Below are 21925 nucleotides of genomic sequence, written 5' to 3' on the forward strand. Positions count from 1 at the left end.
CAAATATCGCACACTTGCAACAACTTCCTTCATGTGACCTTGTATTGAAACTTTCCTCACTTGAGTGCTTACAACAAACTCTTAGTCAGTAACCCACCTGAAAGAACTGACCACGTCTTTCTGCACTGTGTACTTTTGGGACGTGTTGCAGAGGACAATAAAAAAAGAATTTCCGTTAGACCCTCATGGAAGTAAAGCCGCGCTGGTGCTTGAAACTAATTTTGCAAAAAGACCATATACAGACGTCATGTCGGGCAAAAAATCGCGTTAACCTCAGTAACATAGCGTGGCAGAACCGTAAAATAACAACCAGTGATCACACAATGCTAATTGCGCAACGAGTGCGTGCTTTATTGCTTCCCACCCACTGCAAAGTGCTCAGCCGTAATTCTTCATCGTCATCAGCCACATGCAGCATCAACAATGTGCGCATGATACCTTACAGATGTCTGGCGAGGCAGAATAGTAAAAAAACACTGTTGATCCCTCCGTCATAGGAATCGGAATAACACGAAAGTAAAGCGTGGCCTTACAGAAGTAACTGAATGCTTACTGTACATTGATATAAGAAAGTTTGCACAATGTATATTGATGTCTGGCAGCTAATGGCGCCATTTAACGTGTATGCACCCACTTTGGTGATTGGTGGTACATCTCCATCCCGATAACTAACGTCTCTGCTAAATGATTAAACAAACCCTTGTGGTACCTGTAGTAGTTAGCGGTGAAAGCGAAATCAGCGAACTAGGTGTGATAGCCAGAAGAGCGTCGCATATTGGACGCAGAAATTGCTCGCCATCCCGCGGCATGTTAAAATGATTGAACACCACGGCCGGACTAGAGGGAAACGCAAAGCGCGTCGTGCCGCCCCGGTAGCGCAGCCGCGATTTTTCTCGGGGCGAGCACGTGAGCATGGAACGTGGTGTTCCAGACAGGTGAGGCAGGCGCGCGTCGTAGAGCTATTTTTGCTTTGTATTAGCGTGATGCTCAGCGAGGCCGACGCTATTACGACGCTTGGGCAAAGGTCGCCACCTCGCGGTGTGTTAAGGCATTGACAAAATTGAACCTCTATTGAAAACGCGCCCAATGGGGCGGACGCGTAACGCGTTGCAGGTGCTAGTCGCGGAGGCCGCAGCAATGACAAATTACTTTACCTTACCGCCCCCAAAAGTCACCACCACCAATGCCACCACCCAGCCGACCGGGAGAGTGGTAGATATAAAAGGCGCGTTCGTAAAGCCCCCTAGAATCTGTGACCGTGGCGCAGTGGATAGCGTGCCCGGCATCTGCTGTTGCGGACCGAGCGGCCGTGGGTTCGATGCCCGTTGACGGTACCTTTTTTTCTTTGCCATCCGATTGTGTATATTTTTGCGACGTCATTTCCGTGACGGAAATACGTCACTGAAGTCTTGGTGGACCCCGGCATAAAACACTTTCGTGTTAATAAGAAACAGTCATCACACAACCCTATTTGCGCAAGGAGTGTGTGGTTTAATGCTCCCCACCCACAGCAAAGTGCTCAGCCGTAATTCATCATCAGCCACATGCAGCATCAACAAAGTGCACAAATACCTTACAGATGTCTGGCGAGGCAGAAGAGTAAAATAAGAACCAGTCATCACACGACGCTGAGTGCGCAACGAGTGTGTGGTTTAATGCTTCCCACCCACTGCAAAGGGCTCAGCCACAATTCTTCATCGTCATCAGCCACATGCAGCATCAAAAAAGTGCACATAATACCTTACTGATGTCTGGCGACGCAGCAGAGTAAAATAACAACCAGTGCTCAGACAACGCTAATTGCGCAAAGAGCGCGTGGTTCAATGCTTCCCACCCAGTGCAAAGTGCTCAGCCATAATTGTTCATCGTCATAAGCTACCGACAGTATCAACAAAGCGCACATAATTCATCACATATGTGTTGCGGGCCCTTCGCTTCTCCGCATAAAAATAATACTGGTAGGGGTGATGTCCTGCTTCACAGAAATTATGATTTATGGCGTAATCGATAACTTGCGGAAAGCCAAAACTTCAAACACAGTTGGCCTTGCCCCAACATGAAGCTACGCTCAGAATTCGCATTAGGCAGCATCGTAATCGTCGAGGAATATTTTTTACTTATACGGCCTAAAAGCCTTTGGTCGAAAATGCAAGTAAGTACGGTGCCAACACTTCAAATGGGCATTGTTGAGATTTAAGCATACGTTGTTGACTTTAACAATAGGTTGGTTCTGCATAATGAAGTTTCTTCTGCTGGTGCAGACCACGGGCTGCCGCTTTTAAACCGCGCATGCAGGCCGCATGCACTGCCACTGCACATCTGTGGCGCTATCCTGAAATTTCCGACGCGTGGTTTCCACAATTAACTTTCACGATCACTTCTTGCGCGATCACTAAATCCGAACATAATCTATAATCTAATAATAATCTTTCAATCCGCGTTTGCACCTAGTTCCAAGAAATGACACAAGCAGTTTGTCGGACATCCGATTTTATTGTCGCTGTAGGCAGAGCGCCGTCGATGCGAAATACGGAGCGCTTTCCATTATCCTCTTCACTTCCAACTTCGGTTTAAAGTCGAATTCATCGAAAGGCAGTGTGAAAATTTAGGCACCAAGCTACGATATTTTCTGAATTTCAGCGAGTCATCTGGGAGCGCTTGGTTTTGTATACTGCAGGCGAAAATTTAAATTTTGGGAGCAGAGAAACCTTGGCCACTAAGACATGCATGAATTATAGTCGAACTCATGACTTATACTCGAGTCATGACTTATACACTTATGACTTATACTCGAACGCCAGCAGCGTCACCAGATAGTCACAATTTGGCGCCAGTCGAGGGGGCAGAAAAGTAGCCAAGTAGTAGCAAGTAACCATGACTTTTTTCTACCGCCACAGGCCTCAGAAAGTAGCCAAGCCTGGCAACCGCTGCACCCATCTATCTTAATACTGCCGATAAGCAAAGCCAGACAGCCCGCCCTCGACCTTCCGCTGAAGTCGTGCTTTATCACATAGAGTGAACAAGTTATTTGGTTGTCCAATTCTTTGCGCAACGAAGAAAACTCATGCTACGAATAATGTGGTCACGCAGAGTAATTTTATGTGCACATCTTGGCAGAGACGGATTGATATGTTCATACGACATTTTTCAGACATCATGACATTGTCATACCTTGTATATGCAGCAAGATATGCCCTAATAAATATTGTTCGTTGGTTATCAAGAAGTAGCTCTGAAGTCTGACGGTGGTACATAAATCGGGCATATCTCGCATGTTGAGAGCTCCGTCATTGTTCATGGGCACGTTATTACAGTGTCACTATTCCTAAGGAACAATGATATATCAGATACTTGGCCCTGCTGAACTGTACATCTGAAGCCTTCACATATTCACTATTGTGATGTCAGTCATGTATATATACGGTAGCACGGAGTTCTATTCAAGAATACCCTAGCAACACGGCACAGCCAATCACATTCGTATATCCATATTAGAATAAAGGCTTCCATTTTGCTACCTACCGCAGAAGACCTCGAATGTTCCGTGGAATCGGTCGTCCCCTCATCCGTTGAAAACTCCCTGCAGAAACCTTTTAGTTGCGCCAACATCGTGGTTTGAACGACGGTAGAGAATTCTTGATCGTAAGTAGCTTAAAGCAAATAAATTTATAGTTGCTGGGTGCTTCTACATTGTTGTCTTAATTGGGGATAAACGTGTTCCTTGCTATGGCCATCATTGCCGATGGCTACATTTGTGGACGCAAGTCCTCTGTGCTTTCTGTGTCGACTAGTGTTCAGGAAAGGGCAGTGCGCGTTCAGCTATCGATGATTAGCGCCGCCTAAGTACTCAGTGTGTCTTCATTTACCTTCAGTTTGCTGTGCATTGCTGCTTGTGATCGCATTGATGGAGGAACTAGTACGTTCAGCTGGTTCGGTGTGCCGCTTTCTGGCTGTCACTTAAAGAGTATATTTCTTTGTTCCAAATGAATGTAACTGCACAAGAATGCTCATTTTATATCGAGCCCGATATTTGATTGTTCTTTACGGAAACAGAATAAGTGTGACTTCAGAATTACAGAAAAATGGTAATTTAGATAAATTACAGAAAACAGAAAAAATCGTCTCATTGCCACTTCCTGTTATAACAATGGAATATCAAGTGCATTGAAATAATTAGTAAAGTGACGCATTTAAAGGCCGTCCAACTATAATTATAGGCGGAAAGGGTTGATCGGCTTATGACTCGCGCTTTTATTTCTGGCGCAAAAATAAGTAAATGAACAGTTGTATTGGGCTTCAAGATGAGTTCTTTTATTCAATCGAGATGCCTCGGATGCTACAAGTAGACCCACTCTGCAGTTCACACGCACATGGCAGGAGCTCTCCGCGACTGTGTGACCGTGCGATTAATTTGGACAAGACCAATGTTACCAGCAACAACACTGAAAATTGCATTCAGTCGTATTAGTTCGTGAGCTCTATGCTCTATCACTGAAGAAATAAAGATTACAAAAAGAAAGTGAGACGGTACGCTGGTTTGCATTGTAATAATGACCACTTATTGCAGAGAAAAGAATTCTGCTAACTAGTCGGCGTCTCGTCTCAGGGAAAGCCAGTGAAAATTGCCAATGGACTGCAAGCTGAAAGCCCAGTCTCAGGCATTCATCTTGCAATCTACGCTACTGCCCAAATGTGAAGCACGCTCATGCAATGTTCCTTGATTTCGCAGGGCAGGTCACTGTTGTTGGTTACGGCGGCTATATTTCATACAAGAGTATCCTGCGCGGAAGAACACCGCCAAAATTATTCATAGCTCCGACGAAGTTCAGCGACTTCGACAACCACTCGTAAGTTTTAGGCAGGAGCATGTGGCATGCGCAGTCTTCGGTGCTCTGAAGTCATGATATTGTAACGGACCCGCCGAATACTGCAGAATCGGTCCCAGTGGGTAGACGTGCTTACAAAGGTGCATGATGAGTTCAATGTAGTTTGTGAAATTTTCAGCACGTTGCTGGAAACGGCTGCGCAAGCGTTCTGCTGTACGAAGCTTCTGCAGTACGGGGCGACCAAATATTTCCGTAATGCGCGTTTTGAAATAAGACCTGGTGCGACGGTCAGATTCGTTTTTATGATATACACTAGCGGCACCCCTCAGGTGGCACTGAATAAATGAAAACAACTTTTTATTTAAACAAGTTAGTTTTGGGGGGAGCTCAAGCGCCCTACCGGGCTTAGTTGCCCATCCGAATGGGAGGATGCTCAGAAGCTCAGCTGCGCGAACTTCTGCATTAAAATAAGCGTGACCAAGCAGCGGTATGTGTAGATGAGCTTCAGGACATCCCCCGTTTTATAGGGGGTACTCAACCCATTGTATAAAGAGAGCCAGTATTCTACCTCTACTAGTCAGAGCCGCTGAAGATCGGAGAATCTCGTTGGCGGATCGAACCAGGACAAATCCATGTTGGTGATGTCGGGGGTGGTGTTGGCTTCGCCATTTATCTTAAAGGGACCGACAACTGCCCAGAATATGAAATAAGTTGACTCCACTGATCTAAACATTGTCCGTCGCACTGATTCAAACCAACCCTGTTTTTTTCGTGAGAGATGGATTTATATTTTTATTTCTTAATTGAAAGTCGCGAAAAATGACCTGTGGCGCCTCTGAATGATCCGATGAAGGCGGCCACGTGACCGTTGATTGCTGTACGCGGTCGACGATTTTTTTGTTAGTTGTCATGATACAGAGGCGCGGAAAAAAAACAACTCAGTGTTCGCCGTGCGGGGGCGATGAAGAAAACGAAGCGTGCCGCGTGGTGCGTGCGGTGGTTCGAGGCAGCGCATGGAAGGACAGTCAGTTCTCGGCTGGACGTCTGGCCCGGGGAACTAGACAACGTCGTCTAGGCGCTCTACCGTTCCTGGGCTCCGGCTGGGCGACTGGCCCAGGGACCAGGCGATCCGCTGCTGTTCCGTGGTTCCGTTCCTGACAGCTGGACAACCGGTGAACGAGACCTGGACTCCGGCTGGGTGACTGGCCCAGGGACCAGGCGAGTTCCGTGGTTCTGGCTGCCGTCCAGAGTGGCCGCGAGTTTCCTTGCTGTGGGCCGATGTTTCTGCTGCCGTTCCGGGTGGCTGGCGCGACCCCAGTGCGCTGCTGAGACGAACGTGGTGGCGGAGAGCTGCTGCGGCAGAAGGCCGTGTCATGGCGTGGTGCGACGCACGTTGAGGACGGCAACGAGCCAGACGGCGCACAGTCCACGAGCGATCGGCGCTGGCGTCCAGCAAGCCACATCGAACACGACGAGACACTTATAACTTAGAGACATTGAATACAGCTAGTACTGCACGTCTCTACTACTTTAAGTGTTATTCGTTAAGCGTTACGTCTTCCTGTAAATATATTCTCGTGTGTGTGTGTGTGTGTGTGTGTGTGTGTGTGTGTGTGTGTGTGTGCACTCGTGTTTCGATTCAGTTCCTTGCTGAGTGGTCCTGGGCCCAAACCTGACACTAACGTCACATTAGTATTGACATATTGTTCGTTTCTTTATATTAAAAGGTATTACTCCATAATAATGTACATACAGGTCTGTTTTAGTAGTATGCATTAAAGTGGCGCTGCCTTCGCGTGACATAATGATCCCATGCTCGTCAGCGCGTCTTGAGCAACTTTAAAGCGTGCTCATACAACCGTGCACGCAGTTTCCAGGTCGCTAAGATTTTGGAGCGACATAGTTTTGCTACCTACACTTCGTCTCAGAAATGACGCGCGCTGCTACTCGGTACGGCCGTGCATATGCACAGTTACGTTTTCGATTACTTGGCTTGGCTCGTGTATCGAGAGAGTAACGACGCCGGGACAATTCATCCATGACACAGGAGCAGGCAACCTTGGGCGCAGGCGCGCACAACGCTGTACAAATAGCAGGAAGGTGTATTAAACCACACATCTCATTGTAACAGCTTGCTATTTCCTAAAATGGTTGGAAAACTCAAAATAAAGGTGGTTTAGCATAGTGACAGTAACTCCTGCGAAAGTAGAACGACAGCTTTCACTAAGGCTAGTGGCATCGCTATCAATTCTCAGCGTTGCTGGAGCAAGCCTCCATGCGTGTTTGGTGCTTTTCAGATCGAAAAATACTGCTTATAAAATAACTACGTGCTTTTTGGATAAACCACTGCAGCTACAAACGCTACGAAGCGTGAGCTTCCTGTCGTGCTGTAAAAAACTGGGTCGAGAAAAATCAGTTGTTGGTCCCTTTAATAGTGCCGAGAAGCAAAGCACGACAACCCGCCGTCTACCTTCCGATGGATTATCGGTTTACCACAGGGACTGAACACGTCATTTGTGCTGTCAAATTCATTGTGCTAATAAAAAAACCGTGCACGGAATAACTGGAACCCACAGTAATTTTCCGTCCATAACTTGGCAGAGAAGGTACAAATCGAACTGATAGCGACATTTGCCGATGCCCGTAGAGCAGCAGTTTTTCCCTTAATATAATAACTCATCAACCCTTTCGTCATGACGACATTTTCATACCCTGTATATACAGGTCATCTTGCGGTAATAAATATTCTTCGTCGGTTATCACGAAATAGCTTCGATGTCTGAAGACAGCGTATAAATCAGGCATATTTCGTATGATCTGCGCTCTGCCATTGTTCATGGGTGCTTTACTGCAATATCACTATTTCTAAGGCGCCATCATATATCAGCTACTTGGCCCTACTGTTGTGCAGATGTAAAGCCTACACATATTACACAGAAAAGAGCGCAGGGAATATTGTGATGTCAGTCATGTATATATACGGTAGTACTGAGTTCCAGGAAACAATAACCCTAGCAACACGCCTCAGCGAATCAAATCCGTACCTCCATAATACAATCAAATCTTTCATATTGCTACATACTGCAGAGTAGCGCCAACATCGCGGTGTGAGCGACGGTAGTGAATTCGACATCGTAAGTAGCTCGAAGCGAAGAAGTCTACAGAAAAAATCATTCCTGCCTCAATATCTAGCAATAAATCTACGCTGCGTGGTGCTTTGACAGTATTAAATTTGTTCAGGTTTAGGCGAGTTCCTTGCTATGGCCATCATTGGCGATGGGTACATTTGTGCATACAAGTTGTTCATGCTTGCTTTGTCGACTAGTACCCAGAAAATGGCAATGCACGTTGAGGCATGGATTATTGGCACCAGCTAAGTAATCAGTGTGTCTTCATTTAAGTTCACTTGGCTCTGTATACTGCCTGCGACCGTATTGATGGAGGCATTATCGACTGGTTCGGCGTGCCGCTTTCCGGAAGTCGCTTAAAAATATATTACTTGGCTTCAAATGAATGTAACTGTAAAACAATGCGCATTTTATTTCGATCCTGATGTTTGATACTTTTTTGCGGAAACAGAGTATGCGTGGCTTCAGACTTATTGGAAGCAAATTCGGCAGATCCCACGCCTTGTGGGAATGGGCTTTATGGGTAGCCAGTAGTATGCTGCATTTTTTGTCGTTGAGCCAAGCGTTACGAGGTGTATCGACGTGCTTTTTAAGTTTAGTAAGGATACAGGCTGATATAAAAGCGGAGCCAATACTGGAACCCCAGAAGTTCACCTGACATGACGCCTGCATCGTAGGAGTGCATATGTAGTGTTCATTGCTTTGTTATAAACTTAGATAGGCAGTACCACAGCCACAGTTGACGTTGCACCGCCATTACGCCTGCACAGGCTGTTTTCGCAAAGCAGTTTCTAGACCTAGCGTACCTGACTGCCACGCAGAATCCTTGGGTTCGATTGCTGCTGGGATCCTAATTATTAAACGCGAAGCATTTCTTAGCGAACCCAAAGCACTTCGAACGTATCTATCTATCTATCTATCTATCTATCTATCTATCTATCTATCTATCTATCTATCTATCTATCTATCTATCTATCTATCTATCTATCTATCTATCTATCTATCTATCTAGCCGCCTACGCCTGGGTGCTCTCGTGATCTCCTCCTTAGTTTGGTGTAGACCAAAATTGCCATGGGAGGCTAAGAGGGCTTGACGAATATGACTGTCTGGTCATGACATGAACAACGCGAAAATCCGGTCGCGTACGTCATCAAACCCTTTCCTTGAGACATGTGTGGCACATACCCGTCTTCCACGGGCGAAGGTAAGCGGGTATGCGCCACAGTTGATTGACAGTTCATAGCTTCCCACGACCAGTGAGAACAGACATTGTTAATTTACATGCGAGGTGTCAATTTTCGCATGTAAATTAACAATGCCTGACCGCTCGCACTGCTACAAGAGGCATAGGCACTACGCGCTCAGATCCTTTCCACATGCCCAATAAAGGTACACCGCAGGGGGCGATACTCTCCCCCCTTCTCTTTAACATCGGCATGAGGCGCTTAGCCAAATACATCGACGGCATTCCAGGGCTAGGGTATGCATTATATACGGACGACGTTACCCTATGGGCCACCAATGGCTCTTCAGGACAAAAAGAACAAATCCTACAAGACGCAGTGACCGCTGTTGAAAACTTCGCTCGCCGCAGCGGAATGAGCTGTGGCCCCGAAAAATCTGAATTTATTAGAATCCGAGGCCGAGGCCGTAGAATTCACGAGCCGGTCAACCTCTTTTTAAGAGACTACCAGATAAGAGAGGTCCAGAAAATGCGAGTCATCGGACTCTGGCTTCAGAGTAACAAGCGCGTGGACCACACAATCAAAACTCTCCGAACAACGGTGAAGCAGATCTCGCGTATGATTTATAGAGTCACCTATCACCGAAAAGGTTTCAAGGAAGCTGAGACGCTCCGGCTTGTTCAGGCTTTTGTCCTCAGTCGGCTGACATATAGTCTTCCTTTCCAGGCCCCCAATAAGGCAGATCTAAAGGCCCTAAATGCGTTGATCCGAACATCGTACAAAGCGGCTCTCGGCCTACCTATCGGAACATCCACTGAACGCCTAGAAGCCCTCGGTATCCACAATAATTTTGAAGAGCTACGCGCGGCAGTGCTCATTTCGCAACGCGAAAGGCTTAGCTTAACCACTCCTGGAAGAAAATTGCTATGCCGTGTAGGTTACCCATCTCGTCCTCAGTATGCGGGAGAAGAACTGGAGTCCATGGCTAAACAGGTACGTGAAATGATCTTAGTAGCCCCTATTCCCCAAAACATGAGCCCACAATACCACAAAGGTCGTAGAAGCGCTCGAGCTCGCAAGTTACAGCGGCAATTCGGGGGAAATCCTGACACGGTGTACACAGATGTCGCCCGATCCGGTACCAACAAGTACGCCCTCGCAGTCGTAGGAGCGGCCGCAGGTCAAGGGCTTCTCACATGCGCCACTACTCGAGCTGCGTCCGCGGATACCGCAGAAGCTTCAGCCATCGTGCTAGCTATTAAAACTAAGGATATCCTGGGACAATCATCATTTATTCTTACCAATTCCAAGGTCGCATGTAGACTCTTTCTCACCGGGAGACTACCACACAGCACCATTTGCCTATTAGGACCCGACCTAACGCAGGACCATGCGATCATCTGGTGCCCGGCTCACGCAGGACTCGATGGCAATGAGAGAGCGGACGGCGCAGCTCGTGCTTTTATCAACCGAGCGGCCGACCACTCCGATGAAAGCCCTTTCTTACCGCGAGACATCCTTGAGCACCAACGGCTTGAGCGACGACAGTACAGTCCACCCCACCCTGATCTATCCGGGCGGGACTCTTGCGACTGGCGCCGTATACAAACACATACATATCCGAACCTTTCTTTGAAACATGCCATTCACCCCACAATGTACAGCGATAGCTGTCCGTGGTGCGGAGGCAGGCCCACTCTCGCCCACATAACGTGGGATTGCCAGAACAGGCCACCTGAAATTAACTCGCGCAAATAGCCGGCAAAATTTCCGGAAGGGAGCAGTGGGAGACTGCTCGCCAGCGGGGATCGGGTGGTGCAACTAGCACTCCTCGACCAGGCGCGGCGGGCCGCTCAAGCCAGTGGAGCCCTGGGGCCCCACCCACCCGCTCCCTAAACACTGTTTTCTTTTCGTTTTTCCCTCAATAAACGTTCTGATATATATATATATATATATATATATATATATATATATATATATATATATATATATATATATTACTTGCGAGAGCCTAAAGAAACACGGACATCGGCAGCGTTTTGACCTAACGAATGCAAAGCATAAAAATAAAGATCGCAGGAGGAATCTAACCCAAGCTATCTGCGTGGCAGTCAGGCACTCTACCACATAGCCACGCCACGTCTTGAAACTGCTTTGGACAAACTCCATATGCAGTCGTAATGTTGGTGCCATGACAATATCTAATTTATCTAATCTAATTTAGATGAGATAAATATCTAAGCTATCTAATTTTAGAGCTCAAGCACAAGATTGCCCATGATGAGTCCTCAAAGCACGAAGCCCTCAGGACCCTGACATCCTGTCTAAGCACGGAGCTTCCGTCCGGGACCAACCTAGAATCTCGCAAGAGCCGCTGACAGCGCCACTGATAGCATCGCTGATGTGGTCTTGCCAGACGGTAGATGTTGGCGGCGCCACGAAGAGCAACTGCGGGCAGACTTCGCCCCAGCAAATTCGCTTCCAAGATCACCGAATGCGAGATATCTCTTCACCGTCTCCAGGGTGATGTGTGACAAGCTTCGTAAACCACCTAGTCTGTGTTAGAAAAAGCGACTGTTCAACCGGCTGTGCAAACGGATGTGCAACAAACTTCGCTACCAACCGAGTGCTTATCAGAGCATGCGGCTCCCGTTGCAGAGCGGTCTTGATACACAACGGTGAAGCCACAACAGCATACACTCCGAGTGTGTCCACTACCCACGGCAGCAGCCAACGCTGCGAAGAAGCATCAGGACAAGAAGACCAGTTGTGCGGCTGTGACTACGAGGGAGGCTGAATTATCGTTCCTTTTTTTTCTCCTCGATGGGGAGGAGTGTAACAGATAGCAACAGTAACACGCGCCGACACACTGATGTTTGTACTGCTGATGAATCGCTCGTCCGACATGTTATGTCACCGCGATGTTGCAATAAAAAAAGTCTCAGTTTCGCCAAAACGGCGAAGCATGAATGCAATAGCAACATTTTGGTATGTAACGAGAAGAACGGAAAGCAGCTCGAAATTGTCAGCACGTCGCTCGAGCCCATAGGACGCACGAAAACAACGCACACAGGACGAGCGCGAACTATCATGCGTCACAGCTCGATACTTGAAGCGCACTGCTGAAACATAAAGCAGGACGCACGAAACGAACGAACAGGTATACACAGGACGAGCGCGAACTAAACGTCGCAGTTGTTATTTCTGTTTGAACAGCGCGCTCCTTTCGCAAACGCGGCCGCTGCAGCGAGCGAAGTGACCGCAGTAAGCTCTGTGACTTCAGCGCGGACCTCGCGGGGAATGCACAAGACATACAACCCCGCGCTCTACGCTGCGCCCGCGCCCCTTCTTTCCTAGAGATAAGCGCACGAAGGCGACCACGCCCTGTAGGGCAAAGAGCATCGGCGTGCTCCTCGCGCCATCTCGCTGGTAATGAAGAAACGCTTATAGGCGCCTGCCGTCTCTGAGTCCGGCCAGCGGTAAAGGGTCTATATAACGCTCGCCGTTAGCTACGTGGACGATCTGCGTTCCGTGGCGTAGTGGCTAGCACTACGCGCTGCCGAGCGAGAGGTCCCTGGTTCGATTCCGCGCTTCGGAAGCATTTTTCTGAATTAATCTTCTTTGGGGCGCATATATATATATATATATATATATATATATATATATATATATACACATACATATACGGTGCATGACCGCGGCGGCGATGGGTACGGACAAAAACCAGCCGAGACTGTCCATATGATTGCTATCGCAATAAAATTTGGGGAAGGGCGAAGCATGTAGGGAAGGGCGTTTCAGCTCCACTTACGTGCAACCTGTGGGTGGGCGAAGCATGCAGTATACGCCGGTGTTTCCCACAGCAGAATCGCTGCTAATGGGCAATGAGAGACAGAAGAGAATTAAGGTACAGGCTGCAAATATTTATTGTTCAAATACGAACAAGAGAAATCTCGCATCGGCACTACGTTCCAGGTCAAGATCCAGTGCTATATACGCGGCGGCCGGTGAACGCTGTGCAGCACGAGCAGTCGGTTTTTTAAAGACGATAGTCTTTCTTGGGAAACTTAAACGCTGAAATTTTGGTCTGTCTGTCTGTCTTTCTTTCTGTTTGTCGGCACGTCACTCGATTCGGCCACCCGGCAAAAATTGAACCACTTGCCCAAGGGCCAGCCATCTTGAATGGCTGACTAGGTTTATACTTGTGTACATTGTTGATCAAAAAGCAAACATTACGCATATCTGAGGCGCAACATCACAAGATAAATATTAGGTGGTGTGTTCCTTTAATAGAAGATACATAGATACGTAATTCTAGAGACCCTAGTTTCTTAAGCTGCACTGAAAATGCGACTGCGCTGAAACTTGTCTTCCTCCGTGCCCTGTGCACAAGCTCATGTTGTGTTTCGGTTTCGGTTCAGTATTGCATTGTACGAATGACAGGGGGCGCCGCTCTGGCATTCCTGTTTTACCCAGGCGACGTGTTTGTGGAGAGTACTCGTTGAGTGCGGACGTTTCTTCTCATTCGGCGCATCGCGCCAAACAGCGTGTTCGGGCTGGCCGGCGTTCCCCACCAGTCGCGTTGGTCACCGCCGGTCTTCGCCTGCCGCTGCGCCGGGACTACCAGCCCGCCACACAGCACTCATGTTTCCCGACGTATTGCCAGAAGGCGTCCATATCTCACGCATCGCCTCTTCTATCGTCTTTAGACGACATTTGCAGCGAAGCACGCAGAAACGCGGCCAATTTTTTTTGAAATAAAGAAACTCGCTAGCAGACACTGCCTGCGTCCGCGCTGTCTTTCGCGGGCGAGGGCGCGTTCTCATTATTTGCGACCTGGTAGTTCAGCGTTCATCGCAGAAAGAGCGCTTCCATAGTCAACGCGCGCCGTTCGCTCTCTCCCACCACACGGCGAGCGCTCAGGCGGTGGCGCCCTGTCTTGCACTCAAGCGAATGAACAGTCCCGGCCGCAGACGACGATGCACGTCGACACGCCGACACCCTAAGGTGCTTGGCCCCTAAAAGAAGCGCGTGTTCGAAATAAATCTTAGTCTTTTGCACGGTGAGAGTTTGTGCTGGTTCCCCGTGATCGCTTGCTGCGAGTAGTCTATCACGTTTCTTCATGTAGTAATAGCGAGTTTTAGTATAGCGGAAAACAGCAAACGCAAGGATTTGGCGTTAGCGTTAGCGTTGCGTGCTGCTAACCGCGCATGAGCAGAACGTAAACGTACCCCGAGCTCTTCCGTACGAACGCTATTTCTGCAATATAGCGTTCAACGCTAACGCACGCAAGGGATCCCGTACGTAGGGCAAGATGGCGGTGCCTGTTGAAGCGAGAGCCGTCCACTTCGAATCTTTTTAGTCGTCGCCCTGCCCCCCCGTTATTAAACTCATTCATTCGTAAATAATGTTCGTATTTGATTTCGATGTGAGTAATGAGGCTTCGCCAACCGTGTACCGCCGATAAAATAGCTCTTTTTTTTCAGATACAAAGTGGATTTGCGGTGCAGAAGGCTTAACAAAGTTTGTTTACAAGGTCCGCTCGTGTTTTCTGTAGCCGCGCAGAGATGACGACGCTGTCTTCAGTCGCCTCTTTCCAAGATACGGGCACAAGTCAAGCCGAGACATGTCAAGATTCGTTTCCCTTCATGTTTTTCTCGGCAATGCATGAATCTGATGCGTGATGCGTGTGCGTTTCACTTCTGCTAAACACTTCTGCAAACGCGACATGGAGGCGCAACAACGGTGAATTTGGATCAGCGCAACTTAGTGGCGCGTCTAGATGTTTCACGTCTAGATGACGCCGTATGTGCTTGCGTTAGCGTTAGCGGGAATGCCTTCCGCTGTACTAAAGGACCACTAGTTGGCACGCAGCGCGTTCCGTTTTAGCGTTTGCGTTGAGACGCACGCTAACGCTAACGTAAGCCTTTCCCGCTATACTAAAACTCGCTAATGAGATGAATCCCAGGTGAAAATGAGTAACTGGGAATCCAACTGGTTTCAACTGGTATCAACTGGGATCAAATGGTTCCAGTTGGGAAACAACTGGTCGTAGTTGATTCTAGTTGCAACTGGTCCCAGTTAGCAGCTGGTACCAGTTACAACTGAACTGGTCCCAGTTGATTCCAGTTTCAACTGGTCCCAGTTAGCAGCTGGTTCCAGTTACAGCGCAACTGGCCACCAACGGGAACCATGACCAGTTGTACTGGAAGAAGCTGATCCCAGTTGGAAACCATAACCAGTTAAATTGGAAGCAAGTGGTCCCAGTTGCGCCCTAACTGGAAGTGCGACCAGTTGTCCTGGTTGTACGGTTCTTCAAAGTGAAAGAAGAAAGATAATTGAACTCGAACGCATACGCAGCATTGCTGCACTTGAGCGAATGGGTTTTATCTGAGAGCTTTTTGTGTCCTATTCGCAGAAGGGTACTATCACTGGCCTAGTAATATTCCTAGGACAATGAGAGAGTAAGAAAATAGCATCTCATGGTTTGCGAATGAATTATCTTTTCTTGTTTAGACGTCATCCTCTTCGTGTTGTTTAAACCCCATTACATTAATATATACAGTCTTACCTCACCTGATATATATGTATTTTTCAAAATCATATTATCGTGGATTATTCCGTTGCGCAAATGCGCAACACAGTGCACACAAGCGTACGCTTGTTTTAGCATCAGTACATTCAACTAACATTAAAAAGCTGTTGTCAATCTTTTTACGTCCATCACGGTGACAATACGCGCAACCGAGGCGGGCCCAATTGACGTTGGGGTGTTAATATTGCCGTCGTCTCGCTGGGAGCATGCCATGCTTAATAGTCTTGTGTGCAGCACAGCGGTTACTTCCGTACGAGAACGAAAAATGGAGTAGTGCCAGTGCCGAGAGCTACCACAGCTGAAACTGCCACAGACTGCTGACATCGTGCCGACACAAACCCACAAACCCTTGCACAAACGCAGCCTCTCTACATCGACTGCCGTCACATTAGTCCCGTATCTCATAGGCTCAAACATTGAACGAAGCAGTAAAGTAATCAAGCATAAAGATTACATATAAAATAAACTGAAATGAATTATTTCGTGCCAATTCGGCAATATTTATTGGAAGAAAGAAACTGGATAACAAAGACATAAAGTTTAGAAAAAGCGATGCTAGTTTCGTACACCACATGGGACGAGGGCTAGCTACCGAGCGCTCGGTGGTCCGTGGTCGCGCTGCTTATAGTTGTGCTATTTTCAAAAGGAACGTGCAGTCATGGCGTGCGTAAATTAGACTTTGACTTCAGGGGAACGCCGGACAAGTGTTTACGCCTGTGACAAGACGGATATATGAACCCATTGTGTGCGGAATGCTGCCTGCCAATTGTCAGCGATGCAGCCGTTTGAAGGTAATTATACCATTTATGCTTCGAGTGCTAGTTGTTCAGTATCCTAGAGAAGATGTAGATATAATGCAGGCAGAGTGCTTTGAGTGTTGAGACGATGGTACGTTGCATTGTAAACAAATGCTTTCTATACTGCTCTAGCTAAGTTTGTTTATGGGTTTGTGCGGAGTGCTCGCAAACTTGCTGCCATTTGTTTGGGAGCATCACAGAAAATGAGTGCCGTGCAATACTTGTGCTTTGAACGGCGTGCTAAATAACTATGAAGTGTACTCGTAACTCTGCCCGCGACTTTCAAAGAAAGCGCTAAGGGCCCGTATTTGCACTCTAAATGAATATTCCTGAACCTGTTGCATGTGTAGGCATATGAATTCGAGTGAAAATAATGGTGTTTTTTATTATTTTTTGCTGCTGATATATAATCTCGACTTCTAAAAATTCGGAATATATGCAGCGCGTGATCTCTGTAGACACTGTTTGTCGTGTGAATTGTTAGAAGGCAGGTCTGCTGTGTATATCTATAAATTTATATGACTGTTCTGAGACATGCATGAAACATGTTACCTCTTATTTTGCAGCAACGCTGTTTCACTGGTCACGGGTGAATGGCACAGATTCATCAGCTGCGCAGCCCGAAACTTCACCAGTATATTGGTTGAGAAAATACAGCACTGCATGAAAGCCGAGCAGAGGATATCTTTGCACTGAATGTGCAACCACAGTGCTGGTCCAAACCAGCCACAGCAGGGAATGCCTAGAGCTGTGTAATTTTTTGTGTAATAGCAATAAATCATGATCTTCTTCTACACTTAACATGGAGTGTCAAGTGTGTTCCATTGGAGTGTTTGATGTGCTCAGAATGAACATTATTTGCACGTTGAAAATTGTTTGAGCTAGCTGGAGTACAAGCATGCCCATTTGGGCACCAACGGGGAATGGGACCTGTTCACAACTGGGAAAGCATTTCCAACTGGGAATGCATTCCCTATTGGTACCAGTCGCCAACTGGGAATGTATTCCCAACTGGTCCCAGTTACCAACTGGAAATGTGTTCCTTAAACCAGTTGAAGTGGAACCAGTTGAAACCAGTTGGATTCCCAGTTACACATTTTCACCTGGGATGACTTTACGGATACGCCCTGAGTCTTTCTGCCTAATATGGTAGGCTTCAACCACCTCTCTTTCAGTCCTGTCAAAAATGTTAACAATCAATCTTGTTAGCTGGAACTTAGGGTAGCAACCAGAGCCTTTTGGAGACGGAGTAAACGCTCGATGAGCGCGCTTATCGCAGCGACGTCGGAGGCTCGTTCATTTGCCAGAATTCCTTCGGCCTTGTTGGTGATGCGGCTCACTTGATTGCGATGCACCCGCCGTTCAGCATCTCCATGGCTGTCATTGCAGGTGAACTGGTTGGGTCGGTCGTTGTGGTTGATGTCCCTGAGGAATGCGTTCCAGGGCTTCGGCACCAGAAAATTAAGTGAATTCCGTTGGTAGTCGATGTCGTTCGTTGTTTAGGAAGGTACGATTCGATTAGGGTGCTATGGGTTTATTTGCCATAGTTACACTGGTACCAAAGGCACCTCCAAATTCATCGCAACGAATTTGTCAGCGGCCGTTGCCTCGTCTCTGCTAGACCGCTCTCTTTCGTAAACTGCCTGCGCCCACTCATCGCTTCCCACTTTCCAATTAGGCCTTTTTTTCCACGGGCGCCTCTATTTCCCAGACGGGGTTGAAGGAAGCGGCGTAGCTAAACTGATAAATGGGTCCATCGCCGTGTTACCGTCCACAAAAGGACAGCTTGCGTCACTAAAGACTACATGTCTTCATCCACGTAGCGGTATGTCCTAAGAATTTTAACGTGGTCAGTGTTGCTAATAAGCTTTGTGTCAATAACTGAGAAAAAGCTTAGAGGACGCTAGAGCTTCGCTTTCATGAGTAAAACGCTATAGAATAATCAGGCCCCGTTCGAATTGCTTTCTCGATCGCTAGCGTAATGTGGGGTCAACAATTCTGGTCGCCCCCCATATTACGATTTTATAGCATCTTCTTCCTAAGCTATTTGAAGCACTGGCACGGCTCAGTGGTAGAATACTTGACTGGCATGCAAAATGTCTGGATTCGATTCTGGCTAGGGCCGCGACATTTATTGTTTGCTTCCATCGCCGACGCCGGCACGAAATTTTCAGTGACACGACTTCCTCAAGGTTGAAACGTAAAGATTACCAAGGTCTACTCTTGCTGTCCCGGAGTGGAATCACTTGTCGCGCATACCCGAACACCAATGGCTGTGTTGAGCGGGTATGTGCAACGCGGGACTTGTGAAAAGGGTTTTATGGTGTACGGGACAGGCAGGCCTCGTTCTCCATGTCGTGACTTGTGAACCGTGTTAGTCATACACTCTTTTCTTATGCTAGATTTGGTATATACCATGTTAACAAGACGACCACGAGAGCCCCTTTGACGTAGGCGGCTAGGCAGATAAATCGAAACGATCAAAGTACCTTTGGTTCGCTGAGAAAGCATCGCGCAATGCATTAGAAAGACAAAAGCAGGAAGCAGTCGGTCAACCATGCATAGGCCAAACTTTGCTTGAACCCCCCCCCCCTGCCACATTTAAATGCGAAGCATTTCTTAGCGAACTTCTGCGACTTTGAGCGTATCTATCTATTTATCTATCTGGCCGCCTACGACTTAGTGCTCTCCTGCTCGTTTCGTTAATCGAATGTACACCAAAATTGGTATGGCTTAACATGACTGTATAGCGAACATGAATGACGAGTCATAACATGAAAATCATGACATGCATGTCATGAACGACATGATATACATGCCACAGTCTTGGTGCTCTTACGGCCGTTTAGCTAATTTGATATATACCAGAATTGATACGGCATGACAAGAGTTTATGACGAACAGAACTGACACGTCCTAACGTGCAAATCCTGACATGCATGTCATGTACAGCCAGACTTGGTATCTTGCGACGGGACTGTGTGACGAACATAAATAACACGAGTTAACATGAAAATCATGACACGCATGTCATGTTCAGCATGACTTACGTTCCACGCTCATGGTGCGCTGGCGGCCGTTTCTCTAGCTTGATATACACCAAAATTGGTATCTTGCGACGCGACTGTGTGACAAACATAAATAACAAGACTTAACATGAAAATCATGAAAGCATGTCATGTACAGCATGACTTACGCGCCACGCTCATGGTGCGCTGGCGGCCGTATCGCTAGCTTGATCTATCCCGGAATTGGTATTGCGCGACGTGAATGTGTGAAGAACATAAATAACACGACTTAACATGAAAATCATGACAAGCATGTCATGTACAGCATGGCTTACGTGCCGCGCTCATGGTGCGCTGGCGGCCGTTCGCTAGCTTGATCTATCCCGGAATTGGTATTGCGCGACGTGAATGTGTGAAGAACATAAATAACACGACTTAACATGAAAATCATGAAAGCATGTCATGTACAGCATGACTTACGCGCCACGCTCATGGTGCGCTGGCGGCCGTATCGCTAGCTTGATCTATCCCGGAATTGGTATTGCGCGACGTGAATGTGTGAAGAACATAAATAACACGACTTAACATGAAAATCATGACAAGCATGTCATGTACAGCATGGCTTACGTGCCGCGCTCATGGTGCGCTGGCGGCCGTTCGCTAGCTTGATCTACCCCGAATCGATATTGCGCGATGTGACTGTGTGACGAACATAAATAACACGAGTTAACATGAAAATCATGACAAGCATGTCATGTACAGCATGGCTTACGTGCCGCGCTCATGGTGCGCTGGCGGCCGTTCGCTAGCTTGATCTACCCCGAATCGATATTGCGCGATGTGACTGTGTGACGAACATAAATAACATGAGTTAACATGAAAATCATGACGCGCATGCCATGTACAGCATGGCTTACGTGCCGCGCTCATGGTGCGCTGGCGGGCGCTTCGCTAGCTCGATCTACCCTGAAATTGGTATGGCGCGACGTCACTGTGTAGCGGACATAAATAACACGAGTTAACGTGAAAATCATGACACACATGTCATGTGCAGCATGATTTATGTGCCACGCTCATGGTGCGCTGGTGGCCGTTTCGCTAGCTTGATCTATCCCAAAATTGGTATTGTGCGACGTGACTGTGTGGCGAACATAAATAACACGAGTTAACGTGAAAATCATGACACGCATGTCATGTACAGCATGACTTACGTGCCATGCTCATGGTGCGCTGGCGGCCGCTTCGCTAGCTTGGTCTACCCCGAATTTGGTAATATTGCGTGACGTTACTGTGTAACGAACATAAATAACATGAGTGGCACGCATTTTCCTCAATGACAAACAAGACGATGTATGCAGCTCTTTGCTGGCTGCTTCGCATTACATCGATTCCCACAATGCGTGGGATCTGGCGGCTTTTCTTCTGGTTGGCGAAGGGCTCCTGAATTCTTTTTATTACATGTTTCTTACTTCGCCGCATGCGCTACAAATAGGTCAAACAGAAGAGGCATTTCGTTACTTATTGAGGAGATGGTAGATGCATTGCTGCATAGCTGATCGCAACAGTGTTTGTTTGCAGGTAAAAAATCATGCTAGTTCCGTACACTCTAAGTTGGTCTCCATTTCGATCAAGGTCGTTAGCGGTTGAGCAGCTTGGGGTAATGGCATTGCATGATCCCATAGTTTACGATGCATATGAGAGCCACAATTCATACTTGTGAAGGTCTTTATTTGCCGCTGTGCGAACGGTTATAGCGAACGTCTTTTTTTTTCACAATGCAGGTAACGCAGCTCAAGGAGGAAGTCCTGTTGAGAAACGATGTCGGTTACGTACAATCCAAACAAACCTTGGCCTCTTCCAATCTTGGTAAAATTTCTCGAAGTGCGAGAATTCAGAGGTTATCATGAAATATACCAAGTGAGTGTCAGAACACAGAAATTAGAATTCATGGCTTTGTAGTGGCGTAATTTAAAGCGGGAGCCTAGTGTATTTTACAAAAACGAGAAAAAGGCAACGGTCTTTATTATGACCGCACATAAACGCGGCGATGACAGTTTAATTGAAACTACAATTGGCCATGATTGGCAAATGAAATCCGTCTGTGGTTTAAACGAGTTAATGTGTCGCCTTCATCATTAGAGTCCATGAACTCGTTGGGGGTGTTCGCGGAGCACAGACAAAGAGCACCATGCTCTTGAGATAGAATGCCAGTAACGACGCTATGCGTTACTTCATAAGGTGTTGGCAACACCCAGAAATTTCCTGCAATATATGATCACGAATGGAGCTGTGATAAGTGCACGATCTATGTATTTTTCAGTAAGAAACGCATTTTTAGTACGACACAATGTAAAGAAATCACAGTTTCTCTGTAAGGGTGACGCAA

The sequence above is a fragment of the Rhipicephalus sanguineus genome, chromosome 4, assembly GCF_013339695.2.
Source record: "Rhipicephalus sanguineus isolate Rsan-2018 chromosome 4, BIME_Rsan_1.4, whole genome shotgun sequence".
Taxonomy (NCBI): domain Eukaryota; kingdom Metazoa; phylum Arthropoda; class Arachnida; order Ixodida; family Ixodidae; genus Rhipicephalus; species Rhipicephalus sanguineus.